The sequence below is a fragment of the Panthera pardus genome, unplaced genomic scaffold (assembly GCF_024362965.1).
Source record: "Panthera pardus isolate Hobbes unplaced genomic scaffold, ASM2436296v1 HiC_scaffold_2, whole genome shotgun sequence".
Lineage (NCBI taxonomy): Eukaryota > Metazoa > Chordata > Mammalia > Carnivora > Felidae > Panthera > Panthera pardus.
Window position 1 is genome coordinate 5,851,124 of NW_026526765.1, and position 13,771 is coordinate 5,864,894.

The 13,771-nt window shown below is 45.8% G+C and overlaps 1 protein-coding gene across 3 annotated transcripts in view; it reads left to right on the plus strand.

The window, feature by feature from the left end:
• Positions 1 to 13,771, plus strand: part of ADCY2 (adenylate cyclase 2) — a 412,863-nt gene that overhangs the window by 265,886 nt on the left and 133,206 nt on the right. The gene's annotated exons all lie outside the window — the stretch shown is intronic.

Consider the following 13,771-nt stretch of genomic DNA (forward strand, 5'->3'; position numbering starts at 1 on the left):
CTCTTTTTTTTTTTTTTCCTTCCCCTCCCCCCATGGGTTTCTGTTAAGTTTCTCAGGATCCACATAAAAGTGAACACATATGGTATCTGTCTTTCTCTGTATGGCTTATTTCACTTAGCATCACACTCTCCAGTTCCATCCATGTTGCTACAAAGGGCCATATTTTGTTCTTTCTCATTGCCATGTAGTACTCCATTGTGTATATAAACCACAATTTCTTTATCCATTCATCAGTTGATGGACATTTAGGCTCTTTCCATAATTTGGCTATTGTTGAGAGTGCTGCTATAAACATTGGGGTACGAGTGCCCCTAAAGCACGGGTTTTTAAAAATTACCAAAAAAAAAAATCGCAATGTATTTCTCTTCTGCTGTCATGCTCAAGGATGTCTTTCTATTTCTTTCTGACACCTTCAGAAGAAATCTAGAAGGTGGAAATGACAGCAGAAATATACCCAGACACCTGTCAGGCTACCAGGACACCCGGAGCCCAAGGAGTTCACCCGCTGCCCACTTTGCGAGTGACGGAGCTGAGGCCAGGCTGTTCTCCTCCCTGAAACCCCAGATCATTTCACGTACAGCTCAGAGGAAATCGGCGTTAGAGTGTAACGAGATGTTAGTCGTACATCCATGCCCTCCTTCCTGTATCTGACACGTGTTTATCGAGTGTCTACTGGGTGTCAGCTGTGTGTTCCGTATGAGGATATGATACTGAAGAGAACACAGTTTGGGCACACCGACACCCACAGCCTCGGGCAGGAGGATCAACAGGTGATCCAGCCGAGTTTGGGGCTGGATGTTGGCCGTCAGAGCAGCACGTGACGCCTGACCCATTGGGGAGCGGTGAGCGCACGCAGGGTGCTCTCAGGGAGGAAGCGATGGAGGAGGTGTGCAATTCGAGGCTTGACTGAAGGATTGGCAGAGATGGCCCTAGTGAAGGAAGGGGGTGTGGACGGGAGCCTTGTGATGGAGCCAGGGATCCAGGGGATCACAGGGGAGTGTGCTCTCCAGGGAGGAGGTGAGTGCAGCGTGGGACCGGGGCTGTATGAAGTTCCGTCCGGGCTCTGGAGACACAGGAGGAAGAAATCGTGGAGGTGGGGTTCACGGGGGTGTAGCATATCATGGAACAAACCGGACAGTCTGGACTTTGTCAGAAGAAACGCACAGAGCTGGGACTCACCTGATTTGGTTGCTTCCCGCTTTAGAAAAGTCCCTGCTACAGAAGAGAAAGTGTGATGGGGGGGACAGGAGGCAGGAAGCCCAGTTAGGAGGCGATCCACTCGTCACATGGGTGGCTGTGGTGGCCGAGAACGGGGTGGGGGGGGATAGCATTAGATCAAGGAAAAGGGGCAAGTTCTGTACATAGCGTGAAGGAAGGACGCTGCTTCAAGGGAGCAGGGAAAGAGTAACCAAGGACAAGAGCAGGTTTCTGCATGGTCGGTCGCCTTGTAACTGGACTAAGGTTACCAGGGGAGGGATAGTCCCAGAAGTGGAGGGGATGGTTTCTGTTTTGGAAGTAACTGCATTTATGTTCCCTGCACAGACCACCGTTTTTTCTCCCAATTCCCATTCCGTCCTTGCCAAGTAAGAGGATCTTTCTAGCAGGGCACATGCCACCCTGAATAAAGATAAGCCCCAGCATCCCTGAGAGGGGTGTCCAGCCTTACAACGACCTCTGGCCAATGGCACGTGAGCAGAAGTCATGGTGTCCTTCCGAGGGACGCCCTAGAGAGCTGTGCTCTTCGTGCTGGAAGGATGGGGCCGAGCAATTGAAGTGATGGACCACAGAGTCTAGAACGGGAAGGAATGGAAGGAAATGAAGGCCAGGGGCAGTAGGGGAAAAGTAGTCAGGTTAGAGGTCCGCAGGAAAAGCCTCACAATTCGGAGCAATGGTTCTCAACCAGGGGAGAGTTCCAGCCTCCTCCCCACTCCCCACGAGGGAGCATTTGGCAGTGGCTGGAGACAGGGAGGGGGGCTCTTCTGCTATTTCACGGAGCAGGAGCGACTAGAGTCCAGTCTCTGTCTGCAGGGTGAATGCTGTTAAGCATCCCATCGTGCACAGGACGTGCACAAACAGCCCCCACCGCCAAACGCTGTGCAGCCACAGTGCCAGTAAGGTACAGGTATATAGCAAAACCTCAGGCCCTACCTGGAGGTGTTCGAATTCCTTCACCTGCACGCACGCACACATGCACAAGCCATCTGTGCCGTCCGTAAGCCGATCAGAGCTCATCTGCCGGGCCAGGCTCAGCCCACAGGCGGCCAGTTTGCCTCCTCTGAACTTAAAACTTTGATAAGTTCTTAAGAACATATATGCTCAGAATCGATGAGTTAGGAAGCACACTAAGTCAAGGTGTCCTGCCACCTTACGTGTCCGATTTAAACCTGAGTTATCATCACAGGTAACTTGCAGTAAGATCTATCACAAGGTGTTTTTCTTAATTTTTTTTGACATTTATTCATTTTTAAGAGAGACAGACCATGAGCGGGGGAGGGGCAGAGGGAGAGAGGGAGAGAGAGAATCCCAAGCAGGCTCTGAGCTGTCAGCACACAACTCAGCCCAATGCGGGGCTTGAACCCATGAACCATGAGATCATGAGCTGAGCCAAAGTCAGACCCTTAACCGACTGAGCTACCCAGGCGCCCCTCAAGGTTTCTTAAATTATGGAATCCCCAAGCCATATTTTTGTCAGGTGTCTGTAAATAGGAGATCTCGAACAAGAGTCGCTGTTTTTAGCTAACACATGATGCGATTCTCTCGAAAGACAGGACTATTAGTGGACCCTAGTTGGGGGAGTCCCTGGGAGGAAATCTCCCAGTCTGTTGCTGGAAATGCCGAATGCATTCTCTAAAGACAAAGATAATGCTTAAAAACTACTGCTTTTATTATTAATAGCTTATTACTTATTTATTATTTATTATTAATAGTTATAATAAAAACTATTATTCCACAGCTCAGGTATATGACAAGTTAGCCGTCCAGCAAGCTGCAGCCAGAAGAATCTTTATTCTGGAGGCTGAACCACGGTCATTTCATTTGAGTTACTTTCCACAGAATTCTAGGATGTGACAGCCCTTCACCTTTTTGCTGGCAAGGATTTTGCTGGACGATTTGCTGCTCGCATCTTTAAATTTTATCGGAGGAAGCTTAGGACATATCTTGATTAGCAGAATGAGAATGTACACAACTCTGTCGTCTCTCTTCCCTCATCTATTATTCTTTCCCTGAAAAGCGGATGTCGTGTGGAAATGATGGGCACATCTCTTGGTATGAAATGCATCAGTGCCCAAGGAGACAATCTGTATTTGAGGGTGGGCACGATATTTAAAGAGTGTTGTCTGCAGGGTTGTGTCCTTGGAGGCTTTCCTCTGGAGGCTGGCACCAGGGTATTTTTTAAGACAAACGATTAGAAATGTGAGTGCTGACTTCCGTGCTGTAGAGTCCTTGGATCACCCCTCCAGCTCCTTAGGTTGCATCCACGGCAGAAAAAGTGAGTGCTCGTTTCGGGATTCAGTCATGTGTCCACAAGAGAAATGTCAAGCAGTTTCTTCCAGAATTCTCAGTTCCCTCCCTGTCCAAAGAAAACCTTTGATCTCAGCTGCAATGTGCTGTGTGCCCCAGCATTGCGCCGGGGACGCCTCTGGCGGGGGTCGGACTGAGTGGGTGGGAGGGAAGAGGCTGAGGGCTGTCGATGGTGTAGGAGACTGATGAGGCTTTGGGGTTTAAGACTCCACGTTCAGCCCAGTTAGGAAAAAGGTCCATTTCACCCCACTGAGGGAAAAGGGAATCAGTCACAACTCGAGACCCTGCCACGTGGATCAGTCCCCTCCCTGTCGCTAGCTGAAGCTGTTATTTATTCTTCTGCCTGGTTACGGATTGTCCCTTCTTCTCTGGGTGCAGTTTAGGAAACTGGCTAAGAACAGCTCAGACCATTGATGGCACCTCCGTGGGTTTAAGTCCTGACCCCATCACCCGTTTGCCGTTCAGTTTCCTCTTTGTAGAAATGGGAAATAACAATACCTCCTTTATTAGGTTTTGGGGAGAATTAAGTGAGGTAATGCCTACGGATCACTTAGAACTGGGACTGGCACGTGGAAGGTGGCCGATACACCTCTGTGGAGTGGGGGAGGAATCTTGAATTAAGAGCACAGCACGCGCATTCAAGTTGAGCAGTTCTGTGATGTCCTGGGAACACGAGGAGGAAGTTCCAATTCTCAGTGCCCCAAATGTGAATTTAGAGACCCGTTTTTTTAAAAAAGAAATTTTTTAATGTTTATTTATTTTGGAGAGAGACACCCTGAGTGTGAGTTGGAAAGGGGAAGAAAGAGAGGGAGACACAGAATCCGGAGCAGGCTCCAGGCTCCGAGCTGTCAGCACAGAGCCCGACGCAGGGCTCGAACTCACGAACGGTGAGATCATGACCTGAGCCGAGATCAAGAGTCAGACACTCTACTGACTGAGCCACCCAGACGCCCCTCTCTTGCCTGCTCTTAACTGTCTCGTAAATCCGAGCATCCGGGCTTGTTAGAGAAGCATCCGGAGCCACCGAGGGATCAGACCAAGGGAACCTGAAGACTCACGTCTGTCAGGGAAGGAGCCTGCTGGGCACCCAGCAGACAGACTCCGATGGCCCTTCTTTCAGTACCTGTCCCAGATGATGCCACTGTGTAATGCCGCACGGCCAGCCTCCTCCAGAATGGGAGCACTCGGCGGGCCGACTCCAGCCCATCGCGTTCGTATTCGGTAAGAATGAAAACCTTGACAGGAGAGGATAGACAACAGCGCTTTGTGCGGAATATGGCGCCTGCCCCCAAGGACAATGGGTCGATTCTCACGACGTCAGCCTCCGGTTAGGAAAAGTCTTTCAGATGGGTCATCCCTGTTTTTTTCTCACGGAAACAGAAATGCGAATTAGACCTGAAACGTTGCACACGGGGTGGGGTGCCCGCACCCCGTAGAAGGCAGCCTGACGGTCACACCCCAGCCCCTCCGGCCCTGGCCAGCAGTGCGGGCTTTGAAGTCCGGAGGACCTGCCAGTGTGCCCCTCACGGCCACCTGGCCTCGCTGAGTCTGCTGGGGGAAGAGTCAGTGCTTCACAGATGCCCGGGACATTGCCGGCCCCCAGTGCAGAGGGAGACACAGTCATGGTGAGTCCCACGCCGGCTCTTGGAGTTCCGCTTAGAAGGAGCACACGTCCTGCTGTTCACGTTTGACCAGTCACACCGAGTCACATGGCCACGCCTGCAGTGAGTAGGGCAAGGGGAGAAAGGGCCGACGTATCCCGGAATAATTTCCTCTACTGCCGGTGCTGTGTGCCTACGACTGAGTTGTGTATCCAGTCGTCTGTGGTGGTTTCCTTGAGGGACTGCATCTGAACCTCAAATTATTCTGTTTCCCTTCTTGTCATCTTTCCTCACATTGACTCCAGTACGACTTCTTTTTATCTCTTGTTGTCACCTCCTCTTGTCGTTGGGATTATCAGCATCTCCGCCTCCCTTCTTCTCAGAAGAAATCTTTTGGCCACCTGTACGTCACAGGGCTTTTTCCCCCGCAAAATCCGGGAGATTGGTCGGTCTTTACCCATTTTCTCTACAGTGTTTTTCCACAACTAGCTTCACCTGTTTCAGGCCGGAGGGTGTTCCTTGCTTGTGGGCAGATAATCTTGGAAAGGCAGATGAGACCAGAATGAACACCACTCTGGAGCATTCTACTTTTTGACTTTGTGTCGTGTGAGTGCGGAGGTCTGTTTGCGTTTTGAGATCTCCTTTGGGTGACTCAACACTGCCGGTGTTGAGTTGTGTTGTGCTCAGACCTCGTGGGTGCAGGGGCCTGACAGGTGCACGGGACCCCTCCTGCCATCTTGCTCTGGGTGCTGTGTGCTGTGGCCTGTCCTGCAGGCCGGTCAGGGGAAGAGAGCAGTGGCTCTTATTTTAGGACCTCCATATTCTCCCCTCCAAGGATTGAAGATTTTCCACCTTATCAGTGATTTTTTTCCCCAGCAGAGGCTCTAGTTTTGAGAATTGAACTGACAGTTGACGGTAAACAGTTCAAGGTTAAGAGTATCAATTTGCCATCAGCCATGACAGTAAGTATAGTCTATACTTGGACTTGATTGGCTTTGTTCTCTAACTTCTTTGAACTAGAGAGTCGTCACCAGATAGTGAAAATTTATTCTTCTACCGTCTGTTAATAATGATGCGCACTCTAAAAGCCTCTCAGTCTCCTCACTGAGCTCGCAGATCGAGTTGGGGAAAGAGTGATCGGTGGCTGTGAAGCCAGAAGACACAAGTTCCATTTGATCTGGACTCCCTAGTGAATACCCCCTCACTCTACCCCTGTGAACCACACCTATATCTAGTTTGCCCCCCCCCGCCTTTTTTTTTTTTGGTCAAAAATGTTTAAATTTAAATGAAATTGGATGTGACCAGGGTTTGTAAAATGAGGCAGCAGTGTAAGTATGTCATGAAAGGACTTACCGTTTTGTGAAAGGAAATGGCGATTTGTTGAATATGTGTTGATTTTAACTCGCACGAAGCAGTCCCGTTTTCCTAGACTGTAAGATAAACAGGCTAGCTTTCCCTGTGCCCACAAACACTGGCCATTACATGCCACACCAGGACTTCTGTCTCTTCATTCTCCTCCTCCTCCACGTTGAAGTCTCTCTTCAAGAGCCAGCACACGCTCCGTCTCCTGTCCCCTTTGTCAAGATTCCAAGTGGTCACTCCTTTCTCATAGTCCCGCTGACAGTTTGTGCCACCATGTTGGGACTTGAGCACTTGGGTTCTTTCTTCCATGTGTTACCAATTGTTCAACTCCAAAACGCTGAGACGTAAATTCTAGAAAGGGTCTCCTGTGGTTCCATCAAGTGCTAGGAATCCACATGGACACAGAGACCGTCAGCTCACCTAGCTCAATAGATAAATGTTTCAGACCGCCACACTAGGACTCAAAGGCTGGAGTGCTTTGGTTGAAGTGTTCTAGATAATGGCAGAAAAAGGTCAGGAACCAACCACTTTGGTGTTGTTTCTACTACAGAGCGCTGCTACTCTCTAAGTATGTTTGTAACTGAATTTTTTTTTAAGACAAAGAAAGACGAAGCGAGGCCATTAAAACAAGGAGAGTATTCAGCGTATCCTGAATAATTGACGTGACGCGGGATTTTTAAGGAAGGGCCTCAAAGAAACAAACTAAACTTAATAACAGGAAACAGCAACAGTAGTAGTTGTTACTAGACCTTAATTTGGGGGATGTGCCGTTGTTGTTCAAGGTTGGTGTCAGGGGAAGATGCTTATTTTCTGAGACCAGCAGACACGAAGCAGGCTGCAAGGGAAGATATGAACTGGGAAAGGTGTTGACATATCTTTATGTCCCTGGCAGGTGTTTTCCAAGTACCGTGTTTTTAGCATTTGTTCCTGAATGGGCACGTTGTCCTTTCATGCTGCAGGACAGTGTTGAACGACATCATCTGTCTCCTAAGCACCACAGGGAACCCAGTGGCTGCTTAGGAATCTGGAATTTCCATTCTGATAGCTACTTTTTGTTGGGAGGAGAAACGTCTGTAACAATATCCCTTCTGTTCATTGCATTGGTTTGGCATCCTGATATAACTGAATTGCGCTTAAAATAAGCACAAAATAGAAGTAAGAATTTTGAAAGATAAGCGGTTTTTTTTTTAAGTTTACCAAAGGAGAATGTCACTGTCTTTCTCCCCTTTGAAAAATTCAGCAGATTTAAATTTTTATTACATGCATGGCTTATTGAAGGCACAAGGCATCACATGCATTATAATATCTTAGCTCAAAATTTAAGTACACGCCTTCTTTGCTTAAATTGGATTTTCCTGTCAACCCAAATAATCTCCAGATGAGCATAAAAATAGAAAGGTATACTATCTCCTTTGTTTCATTATATTAGAAACACTTTGGAGCCCAGAGTGTCCTAAACTTTCATCAAGAATGCACTGAAATTTACTAACTCTGTATCTCTTCCATGAGGCATTTCAAAGGACAAATTATAGGGAAAAAAATTAATGAATAATAATCGGAGGTTTAATAAAAAGGGTGTGTTGAAATGGACCCCTCATACCAACGCCAAGTTATTTATCGATAACCTTTGAATATGCCAGAATCAGTCACATTTTCTGCCCTTAAGACGGTCTTTACTAGGAAGAGAGAGAAGTAGCAATGCTATGCATCAGTCAGTCTAATGACAAGTTAAGTTTCCAAATGTCCCCTCCAAGAGTTTCTCCAGTGTGCCTGGAAGGACAGTGTAGCTAGGTTATATCCAGTGTTAAGCACTTACATTTGTATGTTGCTTTCAGATAATTTGGGAGGGCATGTGGCTACATGAGCAAAATGCTGAAATATTAATGAAAATATTAATCTTGTCACATTATGAATTTAGTTGAAATTTATCATGTGTGTCATAATATTGGGCTTTTTTTTTTCCTTCAAAGTATAGCATTTTATAAGGGAAAAAAAGATAAATTTAAAATTATCTAGGGGCGCCTGGGTGGCTCAGTCGGTTGAGCGTCCGACTTCGTCTCAGGTCATGATCTCGCGGTTCGTGGGTTCCCGCCTCACATGGGGCTCTGTGCTGACAGCTCGGAGCCCGGAGCCTGCTTCGGATGCTGTGTCTCCCTCTCTCTCTGCCCCTCCTATCTCACACTCTGTCTCTCTCTCAGAAATAAATAAACAAAAAAATTTTTTAAATAAAAAATAAAATGAAGGTATCTAGATTCACACATTTCAGTACAGGCTTTTAGTTGAGGCTCACACTCATGCCCAATGCTGTGATCACCAAGAGGACATGGGCAGACAGCAAAGCATGGGCCCCATTCATGAGCTCTGATCAGAGGTTGTACGATCCACTGGCGGTACCAGAATTGCATGGTAGTGGGGAAGCCTTGGGTTCTTTTATCTGTCTGGTTGGCTGTTACTAAAATCTTAATTCCAGTCTAAATTCACATGGATTGTTGAACACTTATAAAAAGAAGAAGAAAATTTTGGCTTATACTATATATATATATATATATATATATATATATATATATATATATATACACACACACACACACACACACACACACACACACACACACATCTTGTATTTTTTGAAACTACCTATAAAAAGCCAGTCATCCGTCTACATTTGAGTCTAAAATAAAAATCATAATTTACATTTGGTCATTAAATGAAGCTATGGGCATGAAAGAGAATTACTATATTGGATTCTTCTTTTTTATTCATGGACTCTGTCCTTGAGGAAAGGCTTACCTCTGTGAGCTTTGGGGTTTAGTCTGTTCTTATTACAGAGTATATGAGAGAAGATGCTTGGAAGGTCTCAGTGAGGTTTACCCCCACGCAGACCCTAAGACAAGGACCTGGTTATAATCATTCATTTGGGAAGTGGTTGTAGGTAGCAGAGTGAGGGAGTGGACCAGGGAGGGAGGTCAGCTATTGGAAGGGGGCATTGGTGGCATCTGGGGCTCAACCCTGCTGGAGACCCTCAGAGGGAGGTGTGGATCATGCTCAGATCATCCCACCCACTGGGGGGTGTGGGTGCGGAAGCTGGAGTGCTTATCCGCCAGTTACTTCCTCATTGGTTGAGACACAGAAATGTAAGGAACAGTAGGCTGCAGATGGCCTCCAGGGAAGACAGAGTAGAACATGGGCAGGACAGCATTGGCTAAGAAGTGTGGTTAGAAACAAGTATCAACAGTGAGAAGGTCTACTGATTGTTTTAAATTCTACGGAAGACCGCACAGAATCCACACGTACACACAGGCCATCATCGTAAGATAGTAGAGCAGAACTCAATAAATTGAGCATTATGACCTGGTAACTTTTTAAAAAAATTTTTTTAACATTTATTTATTTTTGAGACAGAGACAGAGTGCAAGCAGGGGAGGGGCAGAGAGAGAGGGAGACTCAGAACCCGAAGCAGGCTCCAGGCTCCGAGCTGTCAGCACAGAGCCCGACGCGGGGCTCGAGCTCACGAGCCGTGAGATCATGACCTGAACCGAAGTCAGCCGCCCAACCGACGGAGCCACCCAGGTGCCCCTGAGGTGGTAACTTTTGTTTTTTCATAGCCTTCAAGTCCCCCATCACCCATCACAAAGAATACACACTTGGTTCTAATGTAATTAAGCAAATCTCCAGACATGTCTGTGGACACACAGATTCCACTGGGATTTCATAAAAGATAGCCTAGGTCCAGATTTATAATCTTTTAAAATTGTTTTTGAGTTTATTTACTTATTTTGAGAGAAAGAGCATAGCAGAGGAGAGGCAGAGAGAAGGAGAGACAGAATCCCAAGCAGGCTGCGTGCTGTCAGTGCAGAGCCCGACGTGGGGCTTAAACTCACGAACCTTGACGTCATGACCTGAGCTGAGATCAAGAGTTGGATGCTTAACCGACTGAGCCACCCAGGTGCCCCGATTTACAATCTGTTATATTGTACAAGCTAACATTCCTTCCTACTGTTTTAGAAGTTGACAAATGTACAGTCTGTGTCTGCTTGCTGTGATCATGACAGAGATTTGATGGCATCTTGGAACAACATGCCTCCCTTTGCTTCCACCCAGGGCTGCTCTGTTCATGTCTGTAGAGTATGAGCAGACAGGCCTCTTGATTATTTCTGATGGCCATTTCACGTGTCCCTCACTGGCCTTCCCCTATTTGTTGACATAGATTTTTAACATAAAAATCTCCTTTGTGAGTATCTATTTTCATGTCATTAGTAGTTGCTTGGGCTTCTGAGCTCCAAATGGCTCCTTTTTCTCTGGGGCTACCTGTTTCTTTACTCAACCAAAATATTACTTGCTTTTTTAAATTCCTTTATTGAATTCAACATTTTGCAACCCTCTGGTGTTGTTTATCCTGGCCCCTGGCTGCCCACTGAGATGTCTCACGCAGTCAGACATGGTTTCTGCTCTTGCAACATTTTGCTTAGGTCCAGAATTTCTTCACTTTAAACTAACATGATGCTGCTGTATTGTTAGATCCTTAGGGAAAGTTGGGGAGTAACAGGGAATTTGAGCTTAGGATAGGAATCATATCAGAATGTAGTTTCAAGTGGTTATCAGTGCTCAGCCATTTCCCAACACGGGGGCACTTGGAATGTGCTCTTTTTCCTTGGGTGCAGCCTGTTCTTACGAAACTGGGGTCCCTCCTCACCCTACATGACCTGTCCAGTCCTTCCCTCCATTCCCTGGGCCCATAACCACAGTGTGATAGTCTACCAGACAGGAGAACCCAAAGCAATCACTACCTTCTTTTGCAGAATAGTTAAGGTTTCCTTTGTGTGAGCATCAGTGATCTCGACTTTGCCTGGGCCTGGGAAAAATTTTTGTGATCAAGAAAGTCTTTAATATGAGCACTGCCTACCTAGGTCCCCAGGTCCCCAGGTCCCCACCACGTTCATCACTGACAGTGAACAGAAGCTTCAAAATTAGATTTTTCTTTGATGTATCCCAGATAAAATGCATGGCAGGTCATTCATTCATTCAACAAATAACTACAGAGCAAATACTCCTTTCCAGGAATTCTTCTAAGAATTGAGCAATAAAGCAACATACAAGGTCTCCCTTCACTTACCTTTATGTCACCAGTCTCTGTGAGTGGGAGGAACCACTCTCAAGCATGTATCTCCAGTGTCCACAGCAAACACTATTACTTCCTCTCTCAAAAAAAATTTTTTTTTTCTCTAAAATGTATGTGGACTTCTCCATCCTTTCCCCAAAGACTGAAGTATCTATGAAGTCTATCATTTTGATATTAAGTTATACCAGCTTTCTTTTCATTAAGGTTTTCATGATTTATCTTTTTTTGTATATTTTCTTATTTTCTGAATTTCTGCATTCTTATATTTAAGGTGTACTACTGGAATAGTTAGAATTACATTTTGCCTTTTTTTTTTTTTTTAAATCCAGTCTGGACAGTATTAGTCAAGTAATTGGAATATTTAGTTCATTTATATTTCTTTTTATAAGAGAACAAATCTACACCTTTCTTTACTTTTCAGTTCGTTTAAATCCTTGGAGGGTACAGCATCACACGGATTCTGTGACCAATGGCTTTAGCAGGAAGGTTGCTCTGAAATTTGGCACGGACCGTGCCAGTGTTTCCATGAGCATGAGTTACTTTTCCCCAGGTTTCTCTGCTTTTGTTCAGTTTGCCACCAGGAGTCACTGTGTTGTTCTTTGCTTTGTACATATCAGCACATCTCTTGCCTAGACTGAATTTCATTTCGAGCACAAACACCTTCAATTTTAAGATCAGGGTGCCCCCTCTGGTTCTGGAGACCCCACTTACAGCCAGCAAAAATGGCTTTGGATCAGAGCCTTCCAGACATATTTGTCACTTCAGGAGTCCTGTTCCCAGCAGGTTCCAAGATGGCGGGAAAAGCTAGTTCGTTTACATTTAATGTAATTTCTGATATAACAGACCATTTTATGACTTATTTTCTGCTTGTTTCACCTGTTTTAAGTTTTCTTTGACTCTTCATTATGACTTATTTTGAATAAATAAGAATTCCTTTCTCATTTTTACTGTTAGCCTATTAGTCATACATTCTTTCACTGTTTGTGGCTAATGTGGAACTCACATCCATTCTTCACTTACTGTCGTCTAGTATAAACTGCTACCTGTGCCACTTCCCATACAATCCTAGGACCTCAGAACATGTTAACTCCACTACTGCCATTTCACTTTTAGTGTTAATGCCATTGTGGATTTCATTCCTGTTACATTTTAGATGACCCGAGACATTATCCTCATTATTTTGCACAATTAATATTAATTTATATTTTCCCAGATGTATATATGGACATTTAGCTTATTAAAAACTTTTGATTTCTCCATTTTATGAATTTAAATGGAATCATCAAGAAGAATTTAACAAAAGTAAGAACATAATTATTAAATAAAAGGTGCCTTCTTAATCTCTTAAGTACCAATAAAATTCTCTTTGGCATGTCAGGGCCAGCACGTAGGTTATGACAGCTGTTAGCACTTTGCCCTCTACCTAACTGCCTCTTTTTGCAAGGAGATTGGTAACACTAATCAGATAGGGGTGGTGTTTTGACTCATTTTTTTCACATGAATAGCGGGTCCTCCTGGACTATTCGTTTCCCTTCTGTTTCCCAGATCTCAGCCATGCGGCTTCCTTCGAACACCAGCCTGTTCCTCTGGCCTCATCTGATGGCAAGGGTACTGTGGGTGGGCTCCCTGCTGGAGTATGAACAACATGATATCACGGATGTTGACTCCGTCTTCTTTGCGTCTACCATTAGTGCTTACCATGGGGTCTGGCACTTAATAGGCAATGATGGATGTTTTCTGAATGGGTGAATAAATTGATGAATGGCTGAACAAATGAGCAGCACTCAGTTATGCCAGTGTCTGGTGAAGCACTCTACCAGGCACTGAGATCCCCACCATAGGTGCCCACTCGGCCTCCTTCTGGCTTTGCACCTGTTTTTAACTGGAGCAGGCTGGGGGCGGGCTATAGTGGGGGTCTTCTCATGTGCATCAGGATGTACTCCTGGCCTTTCCTCTGCTCCTTCGGTGGATGTTCCCAGCAGCCACCAAAATGATGTGCCCTGGGGGATGGCCCAGAGAGGGACACCAACCCTGTAAACCTGGGAGCAAAGCCCAGCTTCCCCTGCCCTCCCCCACTATTTTTTCACCACTTTGTCCAAAGGAAAAAAAAAATTAAGAAAGAAACAAGAGACAGAAACTGTGCAAGATAGAGAAAAGATTTCATTCA